We start from the raw sequence: 17,037 nt of genomic DNA, 5'->3' as shown, positions 1-17,037 counted from the left end.
TTTCCCCAGCACAGAAATTGCTGGGGGACTGAAAAAAAAAAAAAAAAAAAAAAAAAAAAGGGTTGTTTTTAAAATATAACAAAGAAGTTAAATATACCTAGTTTTAAAAGTCCCTTTATCTTTTTATAACTATGTGGATAGGAGAGTGATGGAAAGGTGACATGGACATGATTCCTGCTTCAAGCTTTCCATTGGTCTTCCCCTAATGTTTCTAATAAAAATCCTTATATAAAAAAGATCAGCAGCAAAATATCACACCTGGTTACAGATGAAAAGTGAAAGCAGGAGTTAATTTGTCCTGGTGTAGAACATCTAAAGTAAGCATTCACTCAAATTTGAACTTGGTTTTAAGCATATGGCACAAGATTTTACAGGATGAGGAACTAATTTCACAAATGAAACATTCTACAGAGATGTTTGCAGAAAACACAGCAAAATGATCAGCTCAGAACCCAGCCCAAGCAAGGCAGGGATATTTAACAGCAGGAAGATATTGCAGCAAATCGTGGGATCACAGGATGGTTTGGGTTGGGAGGGACCTTAAAGTTCATCCCCTTCCACCCCCTGCCATGGGACAGGGAAACTTTCCACCGTCCCAGGGTGCTCCCAGCCCTGTCCATCCTACCCTTGGACACTGCCAGGGATCCAGGGGGAGCCACAGCTTTTTGAGCACCCTGTGCCAGGGCCTGCCCACCCTCCCAGCCAGGAATTCCTTCCCAAAATCCCATCTCTCCCTGCCCTCTGGCAGTGGGAGCCCAGATGAGGGTTTCAATTGAATAGCAGGACAGAATTCCTCCTTCCTGCAGCCTCACCAGTCCATCAGGGATGGAATTAGCCCCATACACACCTGGAATATCATCCATGTTATGCAAATAGGGACTACTAGAAAGAGCCCTGGACTTGCAGAGAAGGAACAACAAAACTATAACCTGTAATAGTTTGAAGAATTCTCACCAACATTCCCAAAATCTGAGAGGAGGAAGCAGGGCAGACCATCAGCACTCCCAACACCAAAGCTGGCTGTGTCAGAAAGCCAATGTGAAACCACTTGAAAAGTTTAATTTTCTCAAATTACCAGTTTTAGAGAAAATGTTTAATTTACATAGATTATTTTTTAATATGCTGTTATAGGTGGGTTATTCTGTTGCATTAAAAAAAAAAAAAACCCAAAAAACCCAAACACACTCTACTGCAATTTAGTTAAAATGTGAAGTTGTCCAGACTAGAGAAACACAAAACCCTGCTGCACATTGATTGGGAGAAGTGATCTGCCAACTGGAAGACAAAAGGAAATATCCCTGGCACTAGTCCAGGCTCTCAGGTGAGCACCAGTGTCTCTGCCCATCATTCAATCTCAAAAAATGCCCAAATTCCCCAGAACCCACACCATAAACTTATTTTTCATTGGTAAATAAACATTTCAATGGGGTAATTGCATATGGCAGATGCAGAATTTTAAACAAGGATAAATTAAAACATAGAGCTGTGCTGGAGTTTTGCACAACTTAGCAGGAACTTTTCTTTCATACAGCATTTCTCAGCTAAAGTTTCATTTCTGTTTTGCAGTTCACCTCTATGTTTAAATAATAATTATGGTTGTGACATACAGTGACAAAAGCCAGAAAATTCAAAATTAGCAGAGACAGACTCTGTCCATTGTTTGAATGTGCTCAGCTGGTTTTGCTTTACTAATACCACCAAGACAGAAATTTTCATTTCCCAAAAACACAAACTTCTGGCAAGGGGTTACAGAGTGAAATAAATCTTATTCTTGGAAGAAACTTTTGTTTGACACCTGAATAATTTCTGCTGGTTTCTTTCCTTTGTCCCCTTCTTCAAATGGAGTCTTAGAACTCAAAGCCAAAATACAGAGTCTTAGAGCTATCACAACAAAAGCTCAGCATCCAATTTCTCCTTCCAAACACAATCTCCTCCTAAAATATATCAACAAATCCATCTCCTTATTAGCCTGAGAGGAGCTGGGAAGCCTTGCCACAGCATGGACATCTCAAACATTCCAATGTGCAATTGCTTGCTGAGTGGTTGGGAAGCAAAGGTATCAAAGCACAAACTTTCAGAGCTTGCTGTCTCTGTTTGGAAGTTTTAAGACAGATGCTCTTCATTTTCTCTCCTAATAGACTGGCAAATGCTAAATGCATCTGACATCAGCAGTAATACCACACATTCCAATGGCAAATAATGAGTTTATTCTACTGTGTACCATTTTTGCCCACCTGTTTCCTCTCACAGATTACTCCTTCCCCCCCCCCTTCTGTATGTAAGTGAGAAATCCCATTTTTATATGTTTATACACACACATTATACATCTCCTACTTTCTTTTACATTGAGCAAATACAAGAATGCCTTATTATGCTCAGTGCTGTGAGCTGTTAAGCAAACATTTTCTTCTCCTTTTGATATAAAAGACTCCAGATCTTTCTCTTTGCAATCTGAGAATAACCACAATTTTTTCCCTCCGGTCTCTTCATTAAGTCACAATCCTATATTTACTGGAATTGACTGGGAATTTGCCATGGAGCTGTGCCTGTGCAGGTTTACTCTTTTTGGTTTAGGGGACTAATTCCAGCATAAAGCTATTGTATCTGTTGGGTTCTATCCCTCAGGAAATGGGCCCACAGCTCCACTAATTAGTATCTGCTCTGATAGGACACTGAATCCGCCAAAGCTTTGAAGTGGATCTGCTGAAGCCATCACCTACAGTGAGATCCCCAAAGACCAAAAGTCTTTTAAACACAAGAAAGCCAGGCTTTATTTGAATAAAATTAGAAATTTCACTTTCAAATGGAGAAAGCTCAAAGTGGCTGGGGCAGGCAGGGCTGGAGTAGAAAGGTTTCTGCTCCACTGTCTCCCTCTGTCCTTGCTTGTGGGCTTTATCTTATTTGATTCAAATCATTTGCAGAAAATTTTGCCCAATTCTCTCTCATTCCTACAATGATTCTGGCAGCTTTGGGACCTGGCTGGTGTTTGCTCCTCCTGGCCTGCGTGGAGACATTCGTACCCATGTGCCACCCTGCCAGTCCTGCTGAGCCCCCTCTGCAGCCAGGGAGCCCTTGGGGACAGGATCTGTCCCCTGTAGCATCCAGGGACTCCACCTCACTGAGAATTCCATGGGCTCCTCAGGCCAACGAGCTTGTCCCCATCTCTAAAAACCCCTCTGCATGCTCTTGGCTTTTCCTGCCTCTACAGGTCTTGGGACATTGGTTTTCATATGGAAAATAGGCTTTTCTCTTTCCTTTCTCATTCATTTTCCTCCTGGGCTTGTCCTCCTCTGTGGGAATCAAAAACAGAAACCTCCACAGACACAGGAGGGTTTGATCTGCACCCTTGGGAGAAGCCTGGATTGATGTAAAAATACAATACACAGAATAAGCAGAAAAATCATCAACTTATGTTTCTATAGTTGTAAGTAAGAATATGCCTTAAATAAGTGAGAAACTGTATGGATAATATGGTGAAGGGTTTATAATGTAGGGGTATGGTCATAGAGAATAAGAGTTTAGAAGTTATAAAAACATATGTGTGCAAGTGAGACAGAAGCCCATTAAATAAAAGTAACCACAGTGCACCAAAATTAAGCAAAGGTGACAGCTCAGAAAAGCAAAATAAACCCAGTGACAACTGTCTGTTGGGTTAGGAAGTTCTATATTGTCTTGTAATGAAGAAACTTGTGACTACTCTTGAGCTATGGCCAAATTTTTGCTCCTCTAAAATCTCACAACCCCACAATGTTTATCTGGGTAATAAATCTTTCCTAGCTTGAAAATAGCCCCATTCCTTCATTCAAATCAGTAAACAATAATACTCCTCATCCCATTGGAAGGCAAGAGGAAGCCCTGCAGGCCTCAAGCCCTTTGTGCTGGTGGCAGATCCATGTTTGCCTCTCTTATCCATGGAAATCACCTGATCCCTGCAGTTTGTTGAAACCATTCCTCCCCACAATCTCAAATTATTTCTTTCTGCCCCTTTTCCCTTCCTCACTTCTCCTCCTGACCATTTGCAAGGGCTATAGCCACCCATCATTTGTAATTTACTATCAACCCCCCAAATTTCACGTCCAATCCACATTTCAATCCAACTTCCACCACCTATTTGCCACAACTTCAAATCCTTGGGATTTTTCTCCTCCCTTTCTGCCCTGCACTCCTCTGATGCTCTTGCAAATGGGCTATTAATTACCAGACCATGTAATGGGAAAACAAGAAAAATGGCTATTTTTTAATTGCAGAGTTGTTGGTATTTGTCTCTTTGTGTAAATACTTCTCCCAGCCTACAGGGATGTCTTGTTATCTTTGTTCCATTATTAGTTTTAACAACTGTATTATTTATTTTTGCTGCTTTTCAATCTGACATTGTCATAAATCCATTAAACTATAGGAGCTGAATATTTTTTTTTCTTTTCCCTTCTTTATGCCCAAGAATTAACAAACAATTTAATTAAGACAGATAAACAGAGAGATGTTGGTTCCCCTGAGAGGATTACATCCACATCTGATATTTTCAGAAGAAGGGTGTTGGGGGAAAATATTTATTATATTTCAAATATACGCAAAGTCATAGTTATAATTTTTTTCCCTTTCAACAGAATGGATTTTCCTTTCCTCCTGGAACCCAGGACCAGCCTCCAGCCAGGGAGGGCAAAGAAGCTCCACAGTGGAACCAGGATCAAGTTTTTCCAGACACAGCTTAAAGTTTGTGTGGGTTGGCTTCAGGAAGAGGGAATGTAGTCACAGGATAGAGGGCATGGTTTGAAGCTGGAAAAGAGGAGGTTTAGATGGGATATTGGGAAGAATTTCTTCCCTGTGAGGCTGGTGATGCCTTGGCACAGGGTGCCCAGTGAAGCTTTGATTTTGCCTTAGTCCCCATAGTGCTAAAATTTCAGGAAAACATTCATTTATTTTAGCTGTTACTGTGAAAACCTCTAAAGCCAAAGGTGTAAAACTATGTGCTAAATAACCTCTAGTATATTTTAATTTCCTTTTTTTAATTTAAAAAAATAAATAAATCTGGACATAATCAAATGCACATTTGGAAATAAGAACAAAATTCATTGACTCCATTTTTAAGAACTTGTATAATAATTTTGGTCATTCTCCAATATTACTGCTACATTGAGGTAAGGCAGAAAAATCTGAAATCAATGCTGAAAACAACTCCTTAGTTAAAATCCCTCAAAATTTCCAACTTCAGATGAAATAACATAAAAATAACCTCAGAAGTCTTCATCCATTCTAAGAAATGTATTAAATTAAACTGGATTACAGGAGATACACATTTTTCTTTCTGCAAATTGCAAAATCGTGATCCAGAATGCAGCTGAGAAATTAAGGAATTAATATGTTCAAAGCAGAAATGCAAGTGTGAAATGACAAGTAGAATTTTCACATAAAAATTTAAAGTGGCAAAAAACACATTTTCATGTTTTCATTTGGTATAATTATTGTATAAAAAGCTACAGAGTCATAATTAAAGCCCTTGATCTTAAAAAGTTGTCCTTGTTTTTCCATCAGATGGAAAAATATTCCATTATTTTAATAAGGAGTGCATGACATTATTTCTATGTGAATTTTCTAAGGAGTTCAGGACATATTTGAAGGAAAGCCTGTGCACTAGCTGCAAAAAAAAAAAAAAAATAAAGACCAAAAAAAGCCCCTCAAAATGCACCCCCTCAAAAAAGCCACATTTAAAAAACTCAAACAAAAAACCCAACACAGCCAAAAAAAACCAAAACAATTCTACCAACAAATATTAAGGCTTAAAAGTCTTCTGACTAGTTCCTATTTCTGCACCTAAAATAACTCCCACCTCTACCACTCAATAACTGGTTCTGTTTGTTTCTCTTTAATTAAAACAATAAACAATTAACTCAGAGTGTGAAGCTGCAGAGTCCCAAAAATAAAGATGCAAAAACTGAAGTCCATTCAAGAAATCCCATTCCTTAAAGTCCCAGCACAAGGCACAATAACAGGGATAGTTTTTGTTACCAGTTCAATGAGTAACCAGGCAAGAGGAAGTTGAACTTCAACACGAGTTCTAAAAACCTTAATCCAAACACTCCATGCAAATATTGTTGGGCTGCTTGTCCCTTAAAAAAATAAAATTAATTTTATTTTTAATCAAATTTTGATACAATTCTGTGCAGAATGAGAACTCCTGCATATTTGGCAGGCAGCCCACTTGTGCATGCAATGCATAAAAACTGTAAGAATGGATTCCATACTGACTACGGGGTGCTTACTTTCCTTCAACGATAATTGTCTTAATGCCTGTTTTAATCAGTATTAACTACTAGCAATAACACGCTTTTAATTATGTTTTAAACGAGTCCTTTATTGGGCTGTTTTGGGAAGCAAATTAGTCAAAAGGAGCTGTTAATCAAAAACGTGTTACTGGCACAAAATAAATGTTCATTTAAGGAGCCATTTGAAATAAACCTGGCTCATTGACTCTGACAACCTACAAGGACACTGGGGCCTCCCGAGGATAACTCCTTCAGCTCCCTCCCAGCTACGCCTTGCTGCTCAGAAGTTGTAAGTAGAAGCATTAAGCAGTTCAGGTCATCCATCAGCTAACTTTTACTACTGTACTCAAGAAAATGAGCCTCCTAGGAACTTCGCAGCAGATCTATTCCTTCATTAGCTGAGTAATATTGAGAGAGATGTTCCTGTCATTAGGAAGGGAGAAATCTATTGCAGGGAATTTTGCTGGTGTCCCCTTTGTCTAGGAGCTGTCTTCGTAGATTCCAAGGTATTTGGGCTGAAAAAGTGGCATCATTAGCTGTGAGCATCATTTGTATGTGTTCGTTCCCTTCTGCTGAGCGATGGCCCTGCCCGAAAATTCAGCCACACAAGATGATATTTTCCACCTAACACAGAGGTGGCCCTCCGTGCCAGCCCATAGTACCACCCTCACAGCACAACTTCAGACAGAAATTTCATTGAATCTATTCCACTGCCAGGTCTGGAAACTTAGTTTTGCTGCAGCCACTTCATTTGAAGCATTTCACCTTTAAACAAACTTGAGTTAGAGCAACGGCCAGGAGCCTGGGTTTAAAGCCCACAGATTGTGGTTCTTTGACTGAAGCTTGGACTTGTAAATTTTAAAGCAATCTTGCTTCATGACAAAGAAAAAATAAAACCCATTATTTAAAAACTGATTTGATTTTACTCACTTGGCATATCTTAGTTAACTCCTTCAAAGTCAACTTTCACCTCCAACACTTGTAGCTTAAGCTAAAAACTCAGTGAGATACCGTTCCCCCACCCTGCCTGTGACACAGAGTGCTGAAACGATACAAAATGAGTCATTATAACTTCAAAAATGGGGTTTCTCAATCAGGAGCCCCTTCAGGACTGTACTGGGGTGAGCTCTGATTGGGGAGGCAGGTGGTTAATTAAGCATCAGCTCACAATGTGTCCTTACTAGGCTGAGCCTGGGGGCGGGAATGAACTTGTGAGAGAAGCGATGGCTGGATTTACACCATCACCAAACAACCCCAAAACTGGAGCAAAGCTGCCAAAAATCATACACCCCCAAAGCTCAGGGCTGTGTTTGCCTTGCCAAAGCCTGCTGTCGCCCCCAAAATCCACTGGCAGTGCTCATGTCCAACGTTATCACAGGAACAGTGACAATATCAGCTCCCAGAATCCAAATTCCCCAACGGTAACCGGGGCCAGCAGCAAGGCAGGTCCCAGGAGTGTTGTGACACATTTTAAATGGCATTTAAACAGGGGTTTACAGCATAAACCACCACCCTTCCTGCCAGCCCAGCCATACCTGCACCACCTTCAACCCGAATGAATTCCCTGCTTATCCAAACCAGAAATTCCAGGAGTCACTACACACCAGCACCTCATCAGCTTGGGAAGCAGCAGAAGGGGGCAGAGAGAGGAAGAGGTGCAAAAACCTTTTGGGCAGTAAATAACTGGAATGGAGCTGCCTTCTCCTCCTGTTTATTTTCTTATTTTGCCAGAGAAAACCCCACCTGGCAAGTCCAAGTGTGCAGAAATCATGAGCAACACAACAAACCCAAGCTGCAGACAGACATGAGGGCTTCCAAAGCAGTAGGAAAAAAAAATTGGCAAATTTTGACCCATAATTGCAATTTGTGACTCAGTCTCCTGGAATGGGGAGATTATGAAAGGTGAGTTTTTATATCTGACTGATTGGGATTCCTTCTTCATTAGCAGCATTCCATGATGTGTTCAAGATCCTCTCATGGTCTGATAAACACATCTTGATTTCATTGACTTATCTTTAATGCTTTCAGTATGTATCTAAGGGGACAAAATGTCCTTTAAACACTTAAATTAATGGCTTTAATGCACTTGAAAAAAATGAAATAAAAATTTTACTAAGGACAGCACAGTAAAACACCTTGAGACAATTACTCTTAATGAAATACAAAGATTACCAATAGCTACTGACATCTTCCATTACAAAAGCCATTATAAATCCTCTGTCTCATGGAGAAACTTTCCCCACTTTTTGAGGATTTTCACCAGACCATAATTGCAAACCTGATTTTTATTTTATTACGTTCAAAGCTGATTGCACTTTTTGATGGACTTCATCATGCTCCAAAAATAGCATAAATGCTTTCCAAGATGTGGGTTTAAGAAAGTTATTGGGACTGGCAACTTCTTTTTCAAATTATCATTCATGGATCTATTTTCAACACCCTCTTTCTCAGCCCATTAAGTGTATTTCTGCAGCCTTCATCCACAAGCCACAGTAAAAGGTTCTGTCTGACCCTGCTCCAGAGATGTGATACTCTCCTGCTTCCAGTTAGCAGCAAAACCACAAACATGGTTTTGATTTCTTCTTTAAGTTTCTGGAAATACAGAAATGTGGTCTTTCCAATAAACTGTAATTGCTGCTCTTTTATTTTATTTTTTTCTCATCTTCTTCCTCACACACAATTATTCCAGTCAATACTCCCTGTATTTTGGTCTGTTTGGGCTTTCATGTAGCTTGATGCAAAGTGTCCTTTGGGGATCCAGTTCCTGCATTTTAAAACTTTTTTTGTATTAAAAATGAACAGGGAGTAAGGAGATAACTCTCTTGGACCTGGTGAGAACCTGCAGAGATTAATTCTCCAAGCATAAATCATCTGTCTCTAACTACTAGATGACACCCTAAAGTTACAAAACCTAAGACAAGTCATTAATTCATTTTCTCAGCCCCCACAACAGAAAACAAAATTCTGACAGAAAGCTGAGACCCAGAGACAGAAGCAGATGGATTTAACAACCAACAACAATAATCTGGAAGTCAAAGGAAGATTTGAGTGTTTTACTGGTCAGTCCAACACTTGAAAATCCACAGTATGAACAAAAAATCAAGGATATTAACAGACAAGAGCAAGCCCTGTCCTTCCATCACCTCCTTTCAGCTCTAAGTTCACCAAGTAAACTCTGAATTGAAAACGAAAGATAATTCTCAAAGCCAAGAAACCAGGACAGGTGGTACAGAAAAAGGATGCAAAAAAAATTACTATATATAAGATTTTAATCTCTTATTTATGATTCTTCCATAAAGTTTATTATAAGTCATTATATACATCTCCAAGTATCTCATCACAAAATGACATTTACAATGTAACCATAGCAAAATAATTCTGCACAGAACAATTTGCAAAATATCACATCAAAGGTAATGTGGGAGTACAACATAATTGTAGCAATTTCACCATATTAATACTATACTGCTCATACTTTGGGCCCCCAAGCAAAATAACTTTACAGGCAGAATAGGTAGGCAAAAATACTTATCTCTGTTTATATCCTTTTATCTTAGATCTGCACAGAGCAGAGTGTGAAAAATATAAAGTATATTCAACATGACTAATAGGTCACACTACTCCTTCCAGTGAAATCCAGGGATTTTTTGGCTCAGAATTACATAACTGGTCCAAATCCTGCTCTACATCTAAAAAGCAACTCGTCTGTTAAAAAAAAAAAAAAAATCTAAATACAAATACCTCTAAAAGAACTATAGGGGAAAAAAAAATATTACAGAATGCTTCCTATTCTAATTCTGTCCTAACAAATCCTTCAGCACCATAAGAGAGCCTGAAAGCAGCCCTGAAAATAATTTATTTAATGACGGGATGAAAAAAGAGTGAGGGGAAGATAAAAATATCTCCGGACCAAATTTGCACGAAGCGTAACATGAAAGTTTTCTGGGAGACTTTCGGAGTTGGGCTGTTGCAGGGACATTCATCTAACCAAATATGAGGCCCTGTGGGAACTCTGAGGAGATTAAAAAGAAATAATGAAGGCATAATTGTGGGTTAGCTGGGAATAGTTCTTTCTCCTCCTCAGCATATGGAGAAGTGTGTCAGTCAGATGGTGCACACTGGAAGGTACAATACCTAAGGGGTTTCAGCGGCTGATGCTTCTTTATCTCTTTGTTTTGCTTTCAAATTTCTTTTTTCATCTGTTATTTTAAGAGATACCAGGGCTTGAGGTATTCTCTGTGGGTTTGTCTTGCCTTTTTTTTTTTTTGTATCTTCCTCAGGGCGGGAAATTGGAGAGCCACATTCTTTTATGCATTGAAAATTGAGCATACCTGTTCAAACTGATCAGAATTATAAAGCTGAATATCTACAACTACTTTTTAAAGGAATTTTTTAAAGGACTTCTTGAAAAAACAAAACAAACACTGTAGCACTCTTGATAGCAGTCTTTTATTTGCTTTAACAACTATTATTTCTACAGGATTTGCTGGACATAAATTGCTCCTACTTTATTTTAACTCTTTCAAATCTATTCCTTCCCACCTGGCAAAACAGCTCCATCAGAGAAGGTGGGTGGAGAGATTAAACTGATTTTAATGCCATCAAAACCAAACCTCAATATTCATGCAGGCAGCACTGGCAGCAGCTTGTCTCCACCTGAGCTCAGATTACAACGTGTGCACCCTGTTCGAGGTGTGTGCCAGGTGAAAATTATCAAAACCAGGCTGATAATATTAAATTGCACATTCAATTTCAGCCTGCATGCTTTATGTTAAGATCAGCCCAGATAAAACAAACCTGCTGAAAACCAAACACCAATGCCTACCCGTCACCTTTTTCACTCTCAGAATTGAAACACCCCTGTCTGTGAGACAGGGTAAAATGTAAAAGACAGGTCGAAGTCCCAGTGCAAATGCAGAAACATAAAGCAGAGTGACACATCTTAAGGCAAATTGCTTTGGAGCTACTTTGTGTCCCCTCCTGTTCCTCTCCTTTCTCCACAGGGATGGAAGCAGGGATGGTACTCTTGGAGAACCACAACACCTCCTCACGTCAGCCAGCATCTCATCCCGCCCTGCTGCTGCAACCCAGCAGCCCCAGGGACAAGAATCTGCATTTTGGAACCAGTTTTTAGCCCTCTCCCTGCACAAATGATCAAAAATTACTTGCTCTGCCTTGAGAACGTGGCTGCTATTAAGGAATACAAATGTTAAAAAGTGGAGCCAACTCATCAGATTTTCTAGATTTAAAAAGACCAAGCAAATAACCCACCCTTCAACCCAGAATATGTAAAGGAGCTCTTGATATTTCAGAAAGAGATAGTAGGATCTGCCTCAAATCAGGCCAAATGCAATGCAAAAACAGGTCACATCTCCAGACTGACTCCCCCAAACCCCAGTCACAAAGAGAAATAATTCACCAGCTCATCACCATCTTGTTGCCACTTCAATAATGGCTGAGAGAAAGGAAGATCACTTGCAAAAAATCAAACTATGTAAAGAAAAGCTTCAGGTTGAGACTATTTATGTGCCTTTTGAAGAAAGTCCCAAGGATGAGCACACAAGGAATTTTCCAGAGCTTGGAGGAAGAAGCTTGGGGAGTTGAAGGGATTGAGGTGGTGGATGGGGCATGGATTCAGAGGGATTTTGGGATAAATTCATTGGCAGACACATAACTGGCTCCTTCAGTGACCACAGCCATGGGGTGAGGCTATAGGGCACATGGAATTCACCCAGTTTGGAACGAATGGGGTTTCATCTTGCCCAGGGCTTGGAGGCTTATGTTTGACCCCCTCCTCCCCCCATTTCATGTTGAACATGCATTTAGCCCAAATCACAACCCAGGCCATCGTTAGCAGAGCTTCCAAAAATATATCTGAGCCCACTTATGAAAATTAAGCAGAGCAACAAAATTATTAATAATTGCTAGGAAAAAAAAAAGGCAGGAAGTAGCGGAGATTAAAAGAAGATGATGTATTAGATGGGAAAGAGCAAGTCTCCAGAAATTATCCTCATTTTTTTTTAAGTTGAAATGGGTGAAAGTATTTTACAAAAGTTGTTTTTAATGAGACATTTTCTCTACATCATATCAGGACAGAACTGTGAACTTTTTTTAATGGAATTACTTGACAAACTGATCAGTGCCATATCACTGCCTCCAGACACAGTTCTTTTAATGATGTCCAAACTACTTAACTATTAAAATGAAATTGTGAGCCAGCACAGTAGGAAGTAGATTGAGCAAGCTGAAGATCAAAGAAGATACCATCACAGTGGCCTTTGTGTGCTCACTGTAGGTTTGCTCTAACTGAAGGGTAAAGTAGTGGTGAATTGAATTAGATTGGGTTGGTTCTGTACCAGAACACTGAAGGCAACATAAAAGAAGGGTCAAATAAAATAGCACGAGCCTACCTTACCCTGGGCAAGATTAAAACTGAGTCTAGAATGCCATCAGCCATCTTAACACTTCATCTAAACAGTGCTGGGAGCACAAACCTCAGCAATTTATTTATTTATTGTACTGTTCTGTACTTTCTAAGCACACACTCTACTCACAGGTAAATGAGATCACAGAATCATGGATTAATTTGCGTGGGAAGGGACCTTAAAGCTCATCCAGTCACACCCCCTGCCATGGGCAGGGACACTTTCCACCGTCCCAGGTTGCTCCAAGCCCTGTCCAACCTGGCCTTGGACACTGCCAGGGATGGGGTTTAATGCCTACCACGTGATTTTTGTTAAAGAAAAATTAAAAGAAAAAGTTTTTAAAAGATTCCCTCATTTCCAAAAGAAATACAAAAAGAAATTCATCCAGTAGATGCAGAGCGACAAAGTTTTCCCAGATACTTGGATACCAGAAAGGAACTGGAAAGGAGAATATTCTTCCCCCTGCCCCCATTCCCTCCTGATCTTCACAGCACAGATTTTTGGTACAGAATCAAGGTAAATCATTTAATTAAGAAATTAATTCTCTTGGAAATTATAGGTGCTGTAAGTACCACCATTCTTTGAAGAGCTTGACTCACCTGGTAGTGGCAGTGAGGTTAAATCTCATGAACTGCACAGCATCTCTGCACAGCCCTAACTATGGGGAAGGCAAGCACAAAATGGAATCCAACGGGTAGCAACACAAGAAACCCACAACTGCTCATTAAAAAGACCTTGATTTAAGGATTTTGTATTTGCACTTCTTAAATCAACACCAAATCCACTTATTTCTTGTTCCAGGTTTTCACTCTTTCACTTACTTTGAACCTGCACTCTTTAGGATTATTTTCAGCTATAGACTCTTGTTTTTAACAATCCCAGGCTGAAACAGTGAGCAGACTGCAGGAGAGACCACCAACATTTCAGGACAAAAGTGCTTTAGTTTTTACCTTTGCACTTTGTGCCACAGCCACTCCTCTTCCAGGAGCAATACAGACATACAAGCACACAGAGCTTGTGGTGCAATTTTAAAATTTATTTAAATGAAACATAAATAAATTTTAAATATTAGCAAGAAGCTACAGGTGCTCAGGGAGAAGTTATTTGTATTTTATGGGATTCATTTTCTGCACAGTATGTGGGGAGATTTGGCTACAAAACTTTGTTATTACCCAGAGAAGTTGCCTGTTTAATTCTTCCTTGTTGTTTAGAAGATTTACCTCTCCACACTGTTTTGATATTTAAAATATTGGAGTTTGAGTCTGTGCAGGGGAACAGGGAAGGGAGGAGAGTTGTGGGCTGGTTTAGATGTTTTAGATGTAACCAAGGGGTTTTGAGGGTTCAAACGTCCCTGCCAGGATCTCACCTTGGAGATGGTGAGCCTGGGCAGGTCCTTCCAGCCTAAAAAACATTCCTACTCTGAGTATTTGGGTTAAATTCCATGGAAAATCCTCCTGAATTAAATTAGACTGAAAAAAATCTTCTGTTTGATACCATCCCCCCATCGAAACTCAAACCACTGCCACAAAAGGAGAGAATTTTGTGTACGTCATAATAGGTAAAGAGAAATTACTGATAGTGGAACTATTAATACTCCTTAAAAGAAAACTGCAAATTGGTCCCTAAAACAGAACAGTCAAAGAACAAAACCTGCCCATGAGCTCTCTCCTTGTGTGACTTTCTCAATTATTTTTGGTCTGGGGTATTTAATTTTGGCATTCTGCTTCTCTAAAGCTGAGGGGGAAGAGCTCATTTTGGAGCCCTGATGAATCACTTGGTTAGATGTCCAATAAGAACTGAGATCTGAGATAATACAACTTGTGCATCAAGGAATCCTTGGATCTTCAGTGAAGGAACAGACCCCCAAGGCACACACAATTCCACTAAAGTTTCTGAGTTCTCATCCACTCCATAATTACACACAGAGAATTTTAATTTGCATTTTTGCAGATGTTAAAAAAAAAAAAAAAGCAGCATCACACCACACTTTTTTCTCCTCCACAAATGTCACAAGTTTTATGTCACATCATGACTTAAAATTGCTTCATTAACAAGGATTAATTAAACACCAGGTTGATTGGACAAGTGGGCTACGTCTTATGTTTCAGAATAACATACATCTTCAGCTGAACTGTTCAAAAAACTCCCACCAACTACCACCAATTTAAAGCCAAATAAAGCAGTTCTGGAGTACAAACATTTTATGCAGGGTGTGCAAAGTGCTTCTTCCACTCTCCTTGACACTCTCCAGCAGCAAAGAGTACTGTTTTGGGCACCATACTTGAAGAAAAATGTAGGCACCCTGGAGACAGTACAGAGAGAAGTAAAAAGAATGAAAAAAGAAGTAAAAAGAATGAAGAAGAAATCAAGGAGCACATTTGGGTGTGATCCTCTAAAGTAGAAAACCCTGCAATTTTGACCTCAGAGAACTTAAACTTGGCTAGCATTGGATTTCACCTGCTGAAATTCCAGCAATTCCAGTTTCAGGGATATTTCCACACTCCCCTGATTTTTATTATCTTTTTTCCCCTAACTCTATAATGTTGTATACACTTTATATATCTTCTTTTCAAGTTTAAATCTTGCTTTTCCACATAATCCTTGATCCAGAAGTCTTTGGTTTTGTGGAAATATAAGAAGAAAAAAGAAAGAAAAAAAGAAGAAACATGCTGGATTTAGACTAACTTTTCATGTGCCTTTTGGCTTATGTAGATATAAATGAACAGTGGCATTTCTCTGGTTTAAATTAATTTTGGTAGCCCTGTCACAAAACCCAGATCTTTTCTGCAGCACAAGAAGGAGAAAAAAGGAGGAAACAAAACCTAAGATTAAACTGGAAGGAAAAAAAGGCAGTTTTCCTCCCCCTAACCTGCTCCCTATGATTTTTCCATCATGTAGGTGATGGGCTTTTTGATGAGATGGGCATTTTTGTAACTTGCAGAGTATTAAAAATATTAGCACAGCTCCAGACATCTTAGTAGTCATCACGACAACATAAATAAAATATTAATCATGCTGATAATAAGATTTTAACTACTGTTAGAAGCCTGGTAATTTGCCAATGGTAAAAAAATACTCAGGAGGTATTTCAGTTTATGTGGGGAAAGTGAACTGAACAAAAAGCCTCAAACCTTGCTCAATCTTAATTTGTGCTCACTGGAGTTGTGGCATGAGGTGTATTTTCATTTTAAACTCCTTCAGCATAAGCAGCTCAGCAAAGTGTCCTCACCCAACACAAAATATTTCTTCCTCCCTACTTTTTCATTATATTTATTAACACTTCAAATCGAAGCCCAAAGACAACATTTGCCAAAATCCTTAATTTCATAAAGCAGAATCGTGTTTTCACTCCAAATTACACCAGGTTCAAGGAGCTCTTGTGTTCCCATTTTCTCATACCTATTCCACAAATAAATTCTTTGCAGGACAATACACTTTGAATTTCCTTCACTACAACACTTCATCTGAGCCTGGAATTACTCAGATAACTTAAAAACCCTCTTTTGGTGAAGATGAGGTGAAGACCAGCACACAAAATCAAGGGAAAAGTGTTTTCCTTGTGGGAATTTTCAAAAAAATCCTCAATTTATATTAAAAATAAATAAATAAAAAACCAACAAACCAAAGCATAACTTTTGAAATAAACCAGAGTTCTCAAGAAATAAACCAGATAATAAAAATTATGGGAGCACCTCATTCTTTCTCTCTTTTTTCTGAGTGAAGCCAAATCCCCCACATTTATCCAAAGCCACCCCTAAGCACAAGACTTACCAAGGACACCAGGACATGCCCCTGCAGAGGAGCCACTGCCTGTGGTGGGGACAGGTCTGGAGAGCAGCAGGGACACCACAGACCCAGGGAGGAGAGTTCAAAAATTCCTGGATTTTCAATTACCAAAACCACCAGAAGGAGCAGCATTCATGGTTTACCTTAACTAAAGCAGAGAGGCTACACTCCCCTTTGCCTCATGAACCTTCTAAATTCTCTTTTAAGGAGAAAAACCTAGAAAAACTTTTTCTCACCTGTATGTCAGCTGTGATTTAAGTTCCCTGCATGGCTGAAATACTTTAGTCAAATTCACCTGAAAGCATTTTCCTCCATCCTCAGCAGCTGAGGGAAAGCACCACCACCTGGGAAAAGTCACCTGTCCTACCTAAACCTCAGGAATTTAGTGCTCTTGCTTCCTGCAAAGTGCTGCATGGGACATTGCTCAACACCTTCTGGAATTCTGGAGTGCAGCTCCCCAAGTCAGGGTTTTAATCCTCCACCCTCTCTGTCTGGCACAGCAACTGCACATGGTCACATCTTATTGTTTCAAGGATAAAGATTGTTCCAGGCATCTGCCACTACAT

General features: G+C 39.5%; 2 long non-coding RNA genes across 5 annotated transcripts in view; both read right to left on the bottom strand.

Moving 5' to 3' along the window:
* Positions 1–16,566, bottom strand: part of LOC137476784 (uncharacterized) — a 66,534-nt gene extending 49,968 nt beyond the window's left edge. For all 3 annotated transcript variants that reach the window (XR_011000581.1, XR_011000579.1, XR_011000580.1), the window contains exon 1: positions 16,496–16,566. This is a non-coding gene — a long non-coding RNA (uncharacterized lncRNA). The remainder of the gene's footprint in view (positions 1–16,495) is intronic.
* Positions 8,315–9,443, bottom strand: LOC137476786 (uncharacterized). Of its 2 annotated transcripts, none has more exons than XR_011000582.1 (2): positions 9,378–9,443; positions 8,315–9,099 (listed from the first exon to the last, which is right to left on the bottom strand). It is a non-coding gene; the product is annotated as an uncharacterized lncRNA (long non-coding RNA). The 2 variants fall into 2 exon arrangements; XR_011000583.1 differs by having other exon boundaries at positions 8,315–9,024.
* Positions 16,567–17,037: the final 471 nt, after the last annotated feature.

Source organism: Anomalospiza imberbis, chromosome 7, assembly GCF_031753505.1.
Source record: "Anomalospiza imberbis isolate Cuckoo-Finch-1a 21T00152 chromosome 7, ASM3175350v1, whole genome shotgun sequence".
NCBI classification, from domain to species: Eukaryota; Metazoa; Chordata; class Aves; order Passeriformes; family Viduidae; genus Anomalospiza; species Anomalospiza imberbis.
This window is presented reverse-complemented; position numbering and strand designations above follow the sequence as displayed.